Genomic DNA, 15,848 nt, shown 5'->3' on the forward strand with positions numbered 1-15,848 from the left:
ATAGATGATAGATAGATAGATAGATAGATAGATAGATAGATAGATAGATAGATAGATATATTAAGACAGAGGAAGAGGGACAGAGGGAGTCAGAGAGAGAGAGAGAGAGAGAGAGAGAGAGAGAGAGAGAGAGAGAGAGAGAGAGAACAAGAGGGAGAGATTTCAATGACTGTGACAAAATATCAGAGAAAATATATTTAAAATGAGAGAGTTTATTTTGGCCCAGTTTTTAGAGGTGTACTAGTCTGTGGTTGGCTTGCTCTGTTGGTTTTGGTCTAAGAGTAGTGGTTCTCAACCTTCCTAATGCTATGACCCTTTAATACAGTTCCTCATGTTGTGGTGACCCCAACCATAAAATTATTTCATTGCTTCTTCATAACTGTAATTTTGCTACTGTTATGAGTTGTAATGTAAATATCTGATGTGCAGGATATCTGACATGCAACCTTCAGAGGGGTCTCGACTCACAGGTTGAGAACCGCTGTCTTAGACTAAAGCAGAATGTCACGTGGGAGGAGCCTAGTTACAGCAAAGCTGCTCGTTCACCCATGGTGTCCAGGAAAGGGGGGAGAAAAGGGGAAAATGGGGGAGAGTGAGGGAGAAAAAGAAAGAGGAGGAAGAAGAGAAAGAAGAGGAAGAGGGGAGGGAGGGAGGAAGAAAGGGGCTCAGTGTTCTCTCCACGGTCATGCCGTCGGTGATCTGCCACTGGAGTGCTCCTTTCAGAGTTTCACCCCATGATGGGAACTTTCCCACACATGAGCCTTTAGGGGACATTTAAAACACACCCACAGCAATATAGATTCAGCAGTCCTACTAGGCTGGTACCAAAATGCCACACAATAGGTGACTTCAACAACAGCCTGCTTTCTCACAATTCTGGATACAGGAAGTTCAAAACTAAGGTAGTCAAAGGGATGGGCATCAGATGCCCACATTTTCACTGTGGGTTCATGTAGTCCAAGCTTTGTGCTCCTCAGGGAGAGGTCACTGTCCCCTTCTCTAAGCAATCCTAGGGATCAGGCCATTCCTACTTAGTACATTACTTCTAAGTACCACATCCAAACACAGCCACTCTAAGGGTTAGGGCTCCAGGAGATAAATGTGTGCGTGTGTGTGCGGGGGCGGGGGCCACATTCAGTTCATCACAGTAAGGAATCTTTCTACTCCTTCCAGATTGGAACACCGAAAGCCAGAAAGGCTAAACAATCTGCCCAACGTCATCCAGCTGATAAACTCCAGCACTAAGGCTGAACCCCAACACCTGAATTCTCAACCATCCTGCCCTGCTGGCTCCCCACCACCTAGGGTGAGTTTCAGACACATTAGCGCCATCAGGCCGACATCCCAGCCCTAGTCAGATCCTAAACCTTCTGTAGAAATTTGTCATGTCCTAAATTTTTTCCCTACAATGAACAATTCTTTATTATTATTAGTCAATGTCAAATTGGAAAACTAAATTTTAATTTCTACAATATATCTTTTAAAAATGTTCTGTCTATCTTAATGTAGTTAAAAACTTGCTCCTCTATTTCTAAGTTTCTGTACTTAAATTCTTAAAATAAAACAAGAAAAAAGCAAGGGTTGGGGATGTAGCTCAGTGGTAGAGTACTTACCTGACACGCAGGAGGCCCTGAGGTCAATCTCACACCCACAAGGGAAAGAAAAAAAAGAGAGAGAGAAATTAAAAAAAAAAAGTCTGAAAGCAAAGAAGTGAAGAAGTGCTTGAAAAATAGGCCCAAGACTGGAAGAACTCACCAGAGAAGAGACATTCAGATGCAAATAAGCACACAAAAGATGTTCCACATCATACTCATCGGGGAGATGCAAACGAAAACAATGAGGTACCACTGTGTGTCTCTTAGGACAGCCGAAACTCAGAACCCCAGTGACAGCAAGAGCTACCAAGTAGCAGGACCGCTCAGCTCATTCGCGGCTGTGACTGCTGGGAGAGGAAACCAGAGCAGACACTTTGAAAGACAGTTTGGCAGTTTCCTACAAAACGTATTTCTATATTTAACCTTAGTGGTTATAAATGTAGTCATTGGTAATTAAAAAAAGAAAAAGATTGTATTGCTTTTTGAAGGATTTAGAGCATTTTTAACCCAGCTTTCCATTCAGAGAATGTGAACGTTCTAACTCAGTAAGACTGCCTTTAGAATTCTTGCGAGTTAATGAAGCCACTTTTGTATCAACTTACCAGCTTTGCTATCAGGAAGTGAATGTGCACCAAGCACAATCTGATGGGTCAAGTGGAAGCAGCCCGGGGTCTTTCATGCATGGAGGTGGAGAACCAGTGCAGTGGGTCAGAGCAAAGACCCTGGAGTCTGGAGAGACTGTGGGCTGCCTGTTGTGTCTCTGAGCAAATCATCCAGCCTGACTCTGTTTCCTCAAGTAGGGTTTCTGCTCTGTATGAAGCCGAGTGAGTCCACAGTAAGTGTGGGTTAAATGGTACCCACCTAAGCACTCACTAAAAATCAATTTTATTCCAGCTTCTGAAGAGAATGTGTTGTTAAATTTTTTAAAAAAAAAAAAAAACCAAAATCGGCCAAATCTCGGGCAGGAAGGAAGCAGCAAGTGTGAGAAGAAGAAATGTCAATGTCGTGAGCCCCACATCACACCCCGCCCCGGCGAAACAGCAGAAACTGTTCTGAGGCAAAACCTCGCACCAGCAAGAACACTGCTAGACCACAAAGTTGTGCCCTTAAACCTCAGTTACACACCCCTGCCTGCTACCGGAGCTAGGAAGAACTCGTGATAGGTTCCGACAGCAACAGATTCTCACCACACGCTTCCTGTAAACTATGATGTCTGTAGCCTCAGAGGAAGTCACTGTGAGGTGGGACATTTCTCCTTATAATCCCTGTAAAACTGAACATCCCCCCTGAATTTGAGTGGCTAAGCACTACACAAAGATCTATTTTGGCCAACTAAACATAATCATAGCTCATTCACATTGGCACCTGTAACACGATCATACCACTGCTACAGATGCAAGCCTATCTCTGTGAATCTGTTGACGTGGCTGAGAAATCTTATGAGTTAAAGAGTAGAGCCAAGCATAGTTGCTAGATGGCTAGGAGCCCAAAGAAGGCTTGACGGAGGGTGTGGATGATCCTCCCACTGAGTTCTGTATCCTTCCGACTATTTCCTGAGTGAGACTAGAAGGTAGGGGATTGACTGGCAAGAAACCTTGTAGATACCCAGTCCCAAGCATCACTGCTTCGGATCTTCTGTTTCCACCATGCACAGATAAATCCCTATTCTGTTCTCACAACCCCAGGGCTGGCCTGCTTGGCAGGCTTGGGCGTACTGAGGCTGAGCCCTTGGCTCTCACAGTGCTCCTTTCAGAGCGGGCAGAGGCAGCGCTGAGAGTTTTTCAGTGTCCCTGCAGGGTGCAGACATGGAGGAGCCAGAGCCGGAGAGGAAGGACTGGGTACGTTGCTACACTCACAGCAGCTGGTTTTAAGTGAGGATGACACACCTTATTGACAATGCACAGAAACAGCGAGAGGTCAAGCGGAAAAACCTGTCGTTACTTTTGTAACTTGGACATCAAAGGCAAATGCAACCTTCTTTCATATAGTCTGGAGAGACTGGTCAGACATGCTGTATCTAAACTATAATTGCGATTAAAGAGCTGCTTTGCAAGTAACCTAATTGTATGGGAAAATTGTGGCTGACAATAAAATAGACTGGCAAGTTACAATAAAAATAAGATGATAGCCATCACCAAAATGCCTATGAATTGGAAAATTGGAGAGGAAAATGAATGAAGAAAAATACAAAGCTTAGGAAGACAGTAACTTACCCATAGGTAGCTTTTGGAGAACAAATTCCAACTCACGCCCCCCCCCCCTTCCAAGGAATGCATACGAGCAGACAGATGAGTAGAAGATGGAGGATATTCTCACATTTTTATCTTTGCTGCTTCAGAATGGGAAACAAAGCTTGGGGTGTATCTCAGGGTTACAACACTTGCCCAGAGTGCAGATGGCTCTGCATTGGGATAGGGGTATCAGTTGTCTTTGTCAAAGGATGAGGGATTGATTGACATTGGCATCCTTGTACCAATGGGTTTTGCTTTTGTTTGGCTCTGGCTTTGATGTTGATCTTATTTTGTTGTGCTAAGGATTAAATCCAGGGCCTTAAGCTTGCTAGGGAAATGTTCTACCACTGAGCTAGGCCTGAAGCCCTTAGTCTCTGTTGATCCCTTGAGAGCCTTACCTTCTGAGTGTTCCACTGACCAGTTTTGTGAGTTAATGTAAGACCCACAACGCTGGGGCTGGAGATGCAGCCCAGTGGTGGAATGTGTGGTTAGAACACATAAGTTACTAGAAGATTCTTGCAGAATCTCTACCTGCTTCTAGTAAGCTGGCATCTTATCATGGGCTTCCTGAAACATTGTAGCAATCTATTTCTTTTAAAGTAGCTAAAGAAGAGGTGAGAGGAGGAACCAGGAAAGCAATCCCTGATTTGGACTACCCCTTCTGGCTCTCCATTTCCCTGAGGTAATAAGGAAGGGAAACAGGATTCAGTTAATACATTACTTCATCAGGGGAGCCTTACTTTACTAGGCTAGCTCTCTCATTGCCCTAATTTCTCAATACTATGGGCAATAGGGACTATTCACTTATGATTAGGAAACATCAGCATCCCAGATGTTTAATCACTGCAGATAATATGGGCACAGATCATGCCTGTGGTGGTCACTAATGGATAGTCAGGGTGAGGACCACCACAGTTTCTGGTCACACAATAAATAGTAAAATTTGCTGAATGAGTGAATGATTGTTATTCTCTTTCCCTACATGGCTTACAGTTTAGGCTAATACACTTAATGTGTTCTCCACTTCTGCTCTTAATATCGTTAACTTTATTTTTAATATTGTATAAGCAATATGTGAATAAGTGCTCACTGTAAAAATTCAAGTCACACACATGCACACATAAAAGTTATGATTGTAGAAATGTTAAGTATGCCCAATAAAGCTATTTTAATTTTTATTTATTTTAAGTGTGTGTGTTGTGTGTTGCTTGCATATATATATATATATATATATATATATATATATATATATATATTTATACACTACTTTTATGTCAACTTTATACAAGCTAGCATCATCAGAGAGAAGGGACTTTCAGGTTGAGAAAATGCCTCCCTAAGTTCCAACTGTAGGCAAGCCTGAGGGACAATTTCTTTTGTGATTGATGGGGGGCAGCCCATTATGGTTGGTGCCATCCCTGGTCTGGTGGTTCTGAGTTCTATAAGAAAGCAGGCTGAGAAAGGCATGAGGCGCAAACCAGTAAGTAGCACCCCTCCATGGCCTCTGCATCAGCTCCTGGATCCAGGTTCCTGTCCTACTTGGGTTCCTGCTCTGACTTCCTTTGATGGTGTGATGTGATATGGAAGTGTAAGCCAAATAAGCCCTTTCCTTCCCAAGTTTATTTGATCCTTTGATCCTGGTGTTTCAACACAGCTAGAAAAAAAGAAAAAAAAACATCTAAGATAAGATGGAACCAGAATAGTGAGGTGTTGCTATGACAGACCTGGCCATGCTTTTTGTAGGGAGACTGTTGAAGGACTTTAAAACTTTACGCTAGAAACGCCATCGAATGATTAGTGCTTGGTGCACTTGGAAGATGAGAATGTTGAAGGCAATGCAGAAGAGGGAGGGACATTGAGAGACTCTATTGGGGCCATTTGTTATTTTGAATTAAGAGTCTGTGGTTCTGGTTTGCCGGAGCTGAAAAATCAGGTGTGAGTCACAAGATACCACAACCACAGCAGTGAACACCTTGGCTTTGCTGAGACAGTCGACGCCAGTCGGCTGGAACTGAGACATTAGAAGTGATTAAGAGGAGACCAACATCATTGAGGTGAACTCTCCTGGAAAGTGTTTCCTGAGAGTCAGCACACGGAAGCTCTGTTCCAGACATGGCCAAGGTTGTACCTTGTGCTGGCAGCTGAACTTGGTAATTTAGGAGTCCCCCATGGGGTATTGTCTTGAGGGCCATGAAGATCAGGGAGAGAAGCTGAGCCTCTGCTGAGAGGCCACTGGTGAAGGTGCAGCCCTGGCAGCGTTTGAAGGCCTGGGATGGAGAGAACCATGCAGAGCAGCTGAGGCCTGGCACCGTGAAGAGAGCCTAGGAAAGGCTATTGGGGAAAGAGCAGTCCCGTTGCAGCAGAAGACCGCAGCATTTGGGAGATGCCAGTACCATGGGGTGACCACCAAGAGCAGCCTACCACACCCTAGAAGGCAAGCTGTGTGTGCTGCAGAAAGGGGAGCCAGCAGAGTGACCCAGGCCCTCTGGAGGAGCCCAGACAATCACGAGTGAATCCCAGGCGTTAGACACTGAGTTATTTACACTGTAGGAGTTTGGTTTTGCTTTGTTCAGATTGTTACCATGCCCTGGTTGAAGTTAGAAGGCATTGTATTTAATTTTGATTTTTATAGGAGCTTGCAGCTGAAAGACTTTGAACTTTTAAAATAGATTTTATAATGTTTAAAGAGATTAGATATTTTTAAAAGAGTCTGGGGTTTTAGTATGTTTGAATTTGTAAGGACTGTGGGACTTTTACGGTTATTTATGTTTTATATTGTGATATTAATATTAATGTGCCATCATGGAGATAACTGAGAAAGGAAAGGTTCTGACTGGAAAACTGTGTGTTTGAGTGTCATGTTGCCAAGGGGTCAGTTGTATTGGTTAGTTTTAGGTCAACTTAACACAAGCTAGAGTCATCAGGATGGTCTCATTGAGAAAATGCCTCCCTAAGATCTAACTGTAGGCAAACCTAAAGGGCATTTTCTTAGTGATATATGGGAGAGGGCCCAGCCTATTGTGGGTGGTATCATCCCTGGGATGGGGGTACTGAGTTTTATAAGAAAGTAGACTGAGCATGCCATGAGGAGCAAGCCAGTAAATAGCATTCTTCCATGTCCTCTGCCTCAGCCCCTCACTCCAGGTTCTTGCCCTGATTGAGTTCCCAATTTCCTTTAATGATAAACTGTGATGTGGAAGTGTAATTGAATAAACCCTTTCCATTCCAAGTTGCTTTGATCATGGTGTTTTATCACAATAGTTGTAACCCTAAGACACATATATGTCCACCCTATGTGTGCTGTGCTCTTGGAGGCCAGAAAAGAGCATCACATCCCCTAGGACTGGAGATACACATAGTTGTGAACTGCCTTGTAAGTACTTCTAATCAAACCTGGGTCCTACGAAAAAGTAGGCCATGCACTTAACCACTGAGCCATCTCTCCAGCCCAGAAGCTATGTTTTTAAGGCTAGGACTCCTTTACAACTTCCTAGCAACCTAGTCTTATTTCTTTTCTCAGTTTTCCTAAAGCTGCTCTTAACTGTTTATGTTGAAGGTTCTTTAACTATATTGTCATGTATATGTGTGTATACATGTATATCTGCAAAGACGTATGCTCACATAGTCACATGTTTGTTTTCCCATGCATATATGTGATGATATATAAGTCCAGAATAATATAATCCAAGAGTAAGAGGTCACAGAAACCTTTCTAGTTGCTGTAGGAGGAATTGAAAACAGGTAATGGAAGACAAAAGTGCTAACTGAAATGGCAGAAACTACTGTAACTGGAGGGCTAGAGGGGAGAAACAGGCTTCTAGGATCTATAAACTTGGGGCCTAGCACCATCTAAGCAGTAGTTTCCAACCCATAGCCATGGCCCCTTTGACGATTGAACAATCCTGTCAGATATTTACATTGTGATTCATAACAATAGGAAATGACAGCTATAAAGTAGTAACAAAAATAATTTATGGTTGGGGTCACCACAACATAAGGTCACAGTTTTAGGAGTGCTGAGACCCACAGTGACGGCAGTGCTTATAACATACAGCTGGAACATAGAGGAAAGGGCTATCTGGCCAGGGGTGGAGATGTGGTCAAAATGCTGTAGGAACCATATGAAGCAGGGAGAAAGGAAGACAAAACCCAGCTTCTGGTCAGCAAGATGGCTTGGTAGGTTAAGGCACTTGCTACCAAGCCCGAGGACCTAAGCTCAAGCCAGGAACACATACTATAGAAGAGAAGACCAATTCCAGCAAGCTGTTTTCCTCTGACCTCCGCAAATATGCTGTATTATGCAATGCATACATTCACGCATACACACACACACATACACACGCACACACGCATGCACACGTACACACGAGCACAAACCCACCTATCTTCATTCTTCCATGCCCCCATCTACAGTGTCCTCTGTATCCCTTTGGCCTCTGAAAACAAAGTTCCTAAGAACAGAAGGTGGAGTGAAATAGAGAATGAGCAGACAAGAGGTCAGCACAGTCAGTTTAAAATAAAACATATAAATAGCACCTTGGCATATGTAATGCTCTAAACTCATCGCCTACTACTTTTATAGAGATAAAACCCATTTCAAAAACTCATGCGAGCAGGCTCGAGCCACAGGATAAAGGATGCAGCAGGAGAACACAGAGGCAGATGCCGTAAGGCAGCAGTAGGGGGAGAGTTACAGTCATAGCAAAAGGGCAGACATGCTGTAGGACTGCAGCTCATGGGGCTGGGTGTGTGTAGGTCTGTTTCAGGAACCAGGCATGACCTGCTCTGCAGAGAAGGAGAAGGCAGAAGTATCGGCTGATAGGACCAAAAACTCAATTTAGAGCATAGGTCTTACATAATAACTCATGACTTCTACAAAATTAGGAACTGAAACACAGTGAAGTGATGGGCTGGGTAGCCCACACAGTCTCAAGGTGAGTTATTGTCTCTTTTGCCTCTTGGGGAGTTGGGGAAGGAAATGTTAAGTTCAGCATCAGTGCCTCCTCTTCCTGCCACTTTAAGTACTAAGTAGCTTTACCCAGACAGTGCGACAATGAAGTTCTAACAGGAAGTGCTTCGATGGCCTGGTTTACGGAGAGGATGAGGCACTTGTCATTTTCATGAAGAAATCACCACTGAACATCTTTTCCTTAGAAACACTAGTGACTCTCAGAATCTGATTTAAAATGCCTTTTAAATGCAGTAGTGGAGGCTGCAGTGGGTCTCCAGTACTTTGATACACACAGAGAAAAACAGGACACCGTAATGAATAAGCCAGGTACCTCTAGGCACTCTAGACTTCAAAGGCAATCACAAGTGAGTGCCTTGGGCTGGGGATACGCTTGGTGGTAGATCACTTGCTGAGTACATGCAAGGTCCTCAATTTAATCCCTAGTACCACAATATAGTGAACAAATTGATCCTGATGCAATGTGATAAACAGAATATCTGTAGCTCAGGAGAGGTGATCAATAATTCCTAGAGAATGACAGCCGAGCACAAGGGGAAGGATGGATATAGTTTCCAAAGGTGCTATCAGAGTAGACATTAAGACAGGATTAACAGTTCCTTCAGCTTTCATCTCCAGAGTTAAATGTTCAAGGCCAGACCAACCTTGCTTAAAACACCACTACCCTTCCTTAAGGAATTGTACAGAGCCTTTCTTCCCCCATTTACTTCTCATCACCTAATGGAAGACACAGGGACATATACAGAGAGGTGTGCACACAAACATACAGGCGCACACAGAGATACAGATACACACAGAGACATGACATCTACACACATACACACACAAGTATACACAAATACACTCATATAGGTACACATACCCATACACACAGACAGACACACAACTTTTGATGGAAAAAAATAATCTACTGTCTAACAATTAATATTATCAGATCTAGAGTAAGGCCTTCAGAGACTCAGCATTGATGATGTGTGCCCATATATAATTTATTATTAGATAATGTCATCAATCCTAAAACTTCTGACCCATTCTACCATGATATCTACCATGAGAGTATCAAACAGTCTACCCTTACCCTTAAATTAGATTCTCAATATTTTTAGGAGCACTGCCTTGCTGGGACTCACATTCAGGCTTGACCCACTGACGGCAACTGTGGTCTGAGCAGGCAGCCTCTCTCCACACCAGATGCCCCGGGCTAGCTTCAACAAGTTCACATTCTTACGTTTCACTCGATGGCCTTGAGGGGCACATACATCATGAGTGTGTTCTCTACCCCTGTCTGCCAACAAGAACTCAGGAACTCGGGAAGGCCATTTGAAGGTCTAGTGGTCTAGTTAGCCATGAAGAAAAGCAGGTATTGAGGAATGATCTCCTTACACTGAGCCCAGCAGCTCGTGGCAAGAGAAAGCCCATATTACAAAGAGACTCTTGTGAGCACAATCCTGTGTAACAGATGTGTTCCACTCAACATTGCCCTCTCCCTTAGCCATGCAGTTGGGGAAGGGGATTTTACACCTGTAAGTTTGAGCATCGTCATATAACTTACTGACAGCAGTGTGATGTCAGTCCTCACTCTCAACTGGACTGGATGGTGGATCACCACAGAAGCCCACCTGCACGTGTGTCTATGAAGATGTTTCCAGAAAGGTTAAACTGAGGAGGGAAGACCTCCCCTGAATGTGGGTGGCGCTGTCTGTGGTCTGGGATCCCAGACTGAATAAAAAGAGAAAGTAAACCAAGCACCAGCTTCCTCTCCGCCTGCTTCCTGACTGTGGGCACAGTGCCACCAGATGCCTCAAGGCCGTGTTGCTATGACTTAGCTTCTCTGCTAGGCTGTATTATTAATCTTTGCCCCAGAATAAAGACTTATTTCCTTAAGTTTCTTTTGTCGAGTGTTTGGCCCAGCAATGAAAAGCAAAATACAAGTGTCTACTTCATTGGTTTTTTTAGGTATATTGTTTATTTTTATGTGTATTTATTTTATGTGTATAAGTAGTTTGACTGAATGTATACATGTGTACTACATGCATGCCCGGTGCCCATGAAGGCCAGAAGAGGGTGTTAGATCTCTTTTAATGGAGTTACAGGTAGCTGTTAACCACCACGTGAGTGCTGGGAACTCAACTGCAGTCCTCTGGTAGAGCAACGAGCCATCTTAACCACTGAGCCATCTCTCTAGGTCCCCCAGTAGCTGTTCTCTGAGAAACTATTTTATGTATTCCTGCTGTCTGTCAGGTATTGCCCTCGAAGGAAAAGACACAGCTGTAAGCAAAGAAAACCCTTGCCCTGGTGCTTATATGTTCATAGGAAAAGATAGACAATAAGGATAAATGAGCACATCATTATTTTAGGAAGGAAAGAAACTAGGGAAAGAAAAAAGAAAAAAAGAAAAGTAAGTAGCAGCAGGTGGGCATTAGGGGACAGCCTTCCAGGAAAGGGAACAGTTTGCACCAAGATCCTGAGGCAGGAGTAAGCTCTGTGTGTGTGCGTGTGCGTGTGCGTGTGCGTGTGCGTGTGCGTGTGTGTAGAGTAGTGAATCTGGCTGCAGCCAACTGAAAGTGGGGGCCGCATGAAGTCTGAGAGCAAGAGACTGGGGATCGAGGTTGACTTGAGCAGTAGCACAACCTGACTTGCATTTTCATAGGGTTTCCCTGGCTGCTGGGTTGAGAAGAGACTTAGGGACTGCGTGACTTCTCCTGGAGAGACATCTACACTCCAGATAGGGCACTGATGACAGAGTAAGGATAATCCCATCCAAGGCTGGCTTAGTAAATTTACTGGGCTGCTTAGAGAAGCATAGGTGACTCCAAGGCATCTTCATCACCAAAATACCCACCCCAGAATGTGTGAGAACTCGTGAAAGTGCCTGTTTCCCCCTGAAGGAATCCCCCAGCTCAGCAGGTCAGAGTCCTCCTGTCCATAGCAACTGCTACTGCTTGTATAACCAGTACCGGGAGTTGGCAAGTCCTGGAATGCTCAGAAGCTCACCAAGTCCTGTGAGTTTTGTTTTCTTCCTGAGACTTCATGTGCGCAGGTGTGGGGGTTGGGGTGGGGGCATGTGTGTGTACATGCATGTAAAGGCAAAAGTACCACCTTGAGTGCCATTCATCAGGAACTATCCACCCTACTTTTGGGACAAGGGTTCCCACTGGCTTGAAACTCACCAAGTAGACTAGGCTGGCTGACTAGCGAGCCCTGGGTACCCTCCATGTGTGTGTTCACAAAGCCGATATTATAAGCACAGCCAGCACACTCACCCCTTTTACAAGGGTTCTGGGGGTTGAACTCTGGTCTTCAATTGTTTACCAGCTGAACCAGCTCCTCCTTGCCAACTGCCTGAGACTAACAAGCTGCCCTCTCTCCTGCACGAAGGAAAGTTTCAGTTTGGAGGAAAACTGGGACAAGGCTAGACGTGGGACTAGGAAATGTGGTGGTAGTCCACTGAAAAATAACACACGCACAAAACTGGGTGGGATGGCCCACTACACACCTAAAAGATATAGTCTACATGTTCTTTTCTAAGCTTTTATTTTTTTATTTTTTAAGATACTTTTGTTAAAAAAAAAAAAAAAACCTTCTGTACAATTGGGAAACCTATTCAGGAGGCCAAGACAAAAGGATCGTTCGTGTCTAGCCAGCCTGGGCCTCTTAGTGAGACCCTGCATCAATAAACAAAAACAAACAAAGACAAAACCCCAAACAAACAAAGATCATGTATCATCATTCCTTCAGCACAGGGTAAATAGTTGTCTCTGCATCCTGTTCCACTGGAATGTCTCTGGGGACAATGGCAGATACAGCTGTCATCTCCAATGGCAATAGTGGCTTCCTTCTGAAAGACACACCCAAGGATGTTTCACATTAGTTTTATTTATTTCTTTTAATTTTATGTGTGCAAGTGTTTAATCTTCATGTGCATCTGCATGTGTGTGCATACAGTGCCTGCAAAGGCTAGCAAAGCACATTGGATCTCTTGGAATTGGAGTTACAGATGCCTCTTAGCCACCATGTGGGTGCCCAGAATCAAGCCCAGACCCTCTGCAACAGGTCCTGCTGAGTCATCTCTCCAGCTCCTTATTTACAACTAGAAAGGATCTACTCTAGAATAATGAAAAGGTGTCACAAACCCATAAACCAACAGCATGGTTGTTTATTTTTGTTATCAAGGACTGCTAGCTGGATTTGGAGATATCATTCATTTGGTAAAGTACTTGCTTTTAGAGCATAAGCACCTGAGTTAAACCCCCCAAAATCTATGTAAAATAGACAGGGCAAGCCAGGTGGTGGTGGAGCACGCCTTTAATTCCAGCACTCGGGAGGCAGAGGCAGGCAGATCTCTGTGAGTTCGAGGCCAGCCTGGTCTACAAGAGCTAGTTCCAGGACTGGAACCAAAAAGCTACGGAAAAACCCTGTCTCGAAAATCCAAAAAAAAAAAAAAAATAGACAGGGCAATGGAGTGTGCTCCTAATGCTAACACTGAGGAGATAGAATGGGCATATCCGTTTAGCTCACTGGCTAGCTGGCCTAGCTTCACTGATGGTCTCCAGGCCAACACTGATCTCCAGGACTGTCTCAAATAAATCATCAGAGGAATGAGACCTGAAATTATTCTGTGGCCTCTACATATATGTGAATGTGCAGATGCACACATACATGCACATGCACACACACACACACACACACACACTCACACTACTATGTGTTTTATGTAATTGTATCCGTTTGCTTTTATACAACTGGAAACACAGTGGGTTTGTCTGCACCAGTACGGCCACAGATTCCCCAGTAATACATTGTATCACATAACAGTAACAGCAGCTAAATATCACTAAGCCGTTGAGAGTTTTCAGTTATGTTGCGAGCCTGTTGGATTACAGTTGTACATGTGGCCCAGTGTTGACTGGAATGATTTCAAGCAGTACAGGACAGTGTTGCAGAGGGTACCTGGAAGGCACAGGTAACCAGAAGCTGATGTCTCCTGGGAGTTGTAGGGGTGAGGGGTTGTCCAAAAGTCATTTCCATGAAAAACACAGGGTATAGAGAAGCCAGGACCCACAATCCCATACTGATAACTCCAAAGCATATGAAACAGAAGCATTCTTTATATCAGCCACCATCTGGGGTCACAGTTCAAATGATCTCCCATGTAAACCACAGAGATAGTCTCAGGGAGCAATTCTGATATCAGAACAACAATGACCTGACACATAGACATGTGTCCAAAGCACTGAACCAAACTGAATATGCCACCCAGTGCATCTTCCCCTTCATTGGAGCCTCGAGAAATGCAGGGCTACTCTAACAGTCCCAACCAATGACAGAGAGAAATCCAAGCAGAGCCAGATAGTAGCCTTAAGTTAGGACAAACCTCTAAAGTCTCTTCCTTGTGCCTATCTTATGAAAAAAATTGTACTCATTCAAAAGATGCCTGTAATTACATTGAAAAATCCTGTCAGAGAGGCCTCTGGTAACTTAACTCTGCAAAAAATCAGCCCTTGTCTAGAACTGAATATACCCTGGTGGCCAGAGAATTGTTACAGCAAGGGGATCTGGGCAAACAAGAGGGCTTCTTTAGGTATTGTTCACAGCAGTAATGACTTGTTCAGCATAGACTTGTCAATACTCTATCGGATAGTTTGTTAAATTATATAAAATTGACTTTGTAGATAACAAGCTTTTGATCGTTTTTACTCTGTGACTTTTGAGTCACTCCCTTTTAAATCAGCAGATCCCACACTTGCTTGTCAACTTCAAGGTATTGAAGGCATGTGCTTTGTGAGCACTGTGCTCAGCTCACACAGTGAAGAAAGTAAATGCAAACCCTGCCTTCCCAGAATCCCCAGGAAAAGACTCAACATCAGATGGCCAAGTCTGCAAGCATAGAACTAGAGAGGAGAAGAGGCTCAGAGTCTTGGAGAACGTATAATAAGGTGCCCTGAGCTTGTGAGGACATTAGAAACGACAAATCTAAGAGGTTTGTTTTCCACAAGACTTTTGCTTTTTACTGCTAGGGATGGACCCTCTGGACTTGCGCGTGCTAAGCAGGTGTTCTATCACCGAGCCATGGCTGAACTTGTTATAGCTACTCTTCGCGGGGCCTTGGAAAGGCTGCTCAGCTGCTCAAGAATATATGTGTCATTATCATCACTGTTTGCAATGACTAAATGGTTCTACATCATGGCTGTGTTCCCAGCTTTGCCAGCCCTCAATCATTATTTTCAGTGCCTATTCTTCGCCCAGATAGCTAAAGACTAGGAAAATAGTGAGCAAAGCTGCAGGATCCCTGCCCTCCCAGAACTGATTGCTGAAGGAGATGCTGTGGCAGAATCAGAGTGTACCTAGCTGGCTATAGAGTGCAAGCTGGGGATGACTTCCTTGAAGAGACGATGCAGGTATAGATGTACACATGTGTAAACAGGGCTGGCCAGCAAGGACAGACATTCTGAAGGGACCACTGTGTATGGAGACTCAGAGATAGAGTTAATGGAATAGGGGAGAAAACAGGAGTTCTGTTTAGAGACTTCCAAGCAAAACTAACTGCTCTGACAAAAGTTCCAATGCAAGAGTGTACAATAAGAAAGAGAAGAGGATAAAAAGACTCCTGTGTGGCCGAGTAACTGCAGAGCAAGGACATTCACAAAGAGTTAGGAAGGGGCTACTATGTCTAAAATAGTCGGGGACCCCAGAATGGCCGTAAGTAGTGAGAGACAGGGCCCCATGGAAACCGAAACTGATTGCTCTGGCTGCAGCCAAGACGTTGGCTTACAGTGGTTGCTCTGCATCCTAATCGCTTCTGCCTTTCTCGCTTTGCCTTCCTGTGGCTTCAAAGAGTTAAACAAATGCACACCTGATACAGCTGAAAGCAGGTCAACAGTGCAGAACTGTGTGGCCTGAAGAAGAGGGTACCATTTGGGGCCGACCTGCTCTGTCTCGACGTCTCTTCACTTATCTCTTCTAGAATCCTCTTTCCTTCCAGTCTCTGAAGAGGGAAGAACAATGCCCACCCTGGTGAGTCACCAGAGCACTAGCAAGGGAGTTAGCAAACCA

At 44.2% G+C, this 15,848-nt stretch overlaps 1 long non-coding RNA gene across 3 annotated transcripts in view; it reads left to right on the forward strand.

Annotated features, from left to right (window-relative positions):
- Positions 1 to 1,173: 1,173 nt before the first annotated feature.
- LOC113456072 overlaps positions 1,174 to 15,848 on the forward strand; it is a 54,800-nt gene continuing 40,125 nt past the window's right edge. For all 3 annotated transcript variants that reach the window (XR_003376935.1, XR_003376934.1, XR_003376936.1), the window contains exon 1: positions 1,174 to 1,306. This is a non-coding gene — a long non-coding RNA (uncharacterized LOC113456072). The remainder of the gene's footprint in view (positions 1,307 to 15,848) is intronic.

The sequence above is a fragment of the Microtus ochrogaster genome, chromosome 5, assembly GCF_000317375.1.
Source record: "Microtus ochrogaster isolate Prairie Vole_2 chromosome 5, MicOch1.0, whole genome shotgun sequence".
Taxonomy (NCBI): Eukaryota; Metazoa; Chordata; class Mammalia; order Rodentia; family Cricetidae; genus Microtus; species Microtus ochrogaster.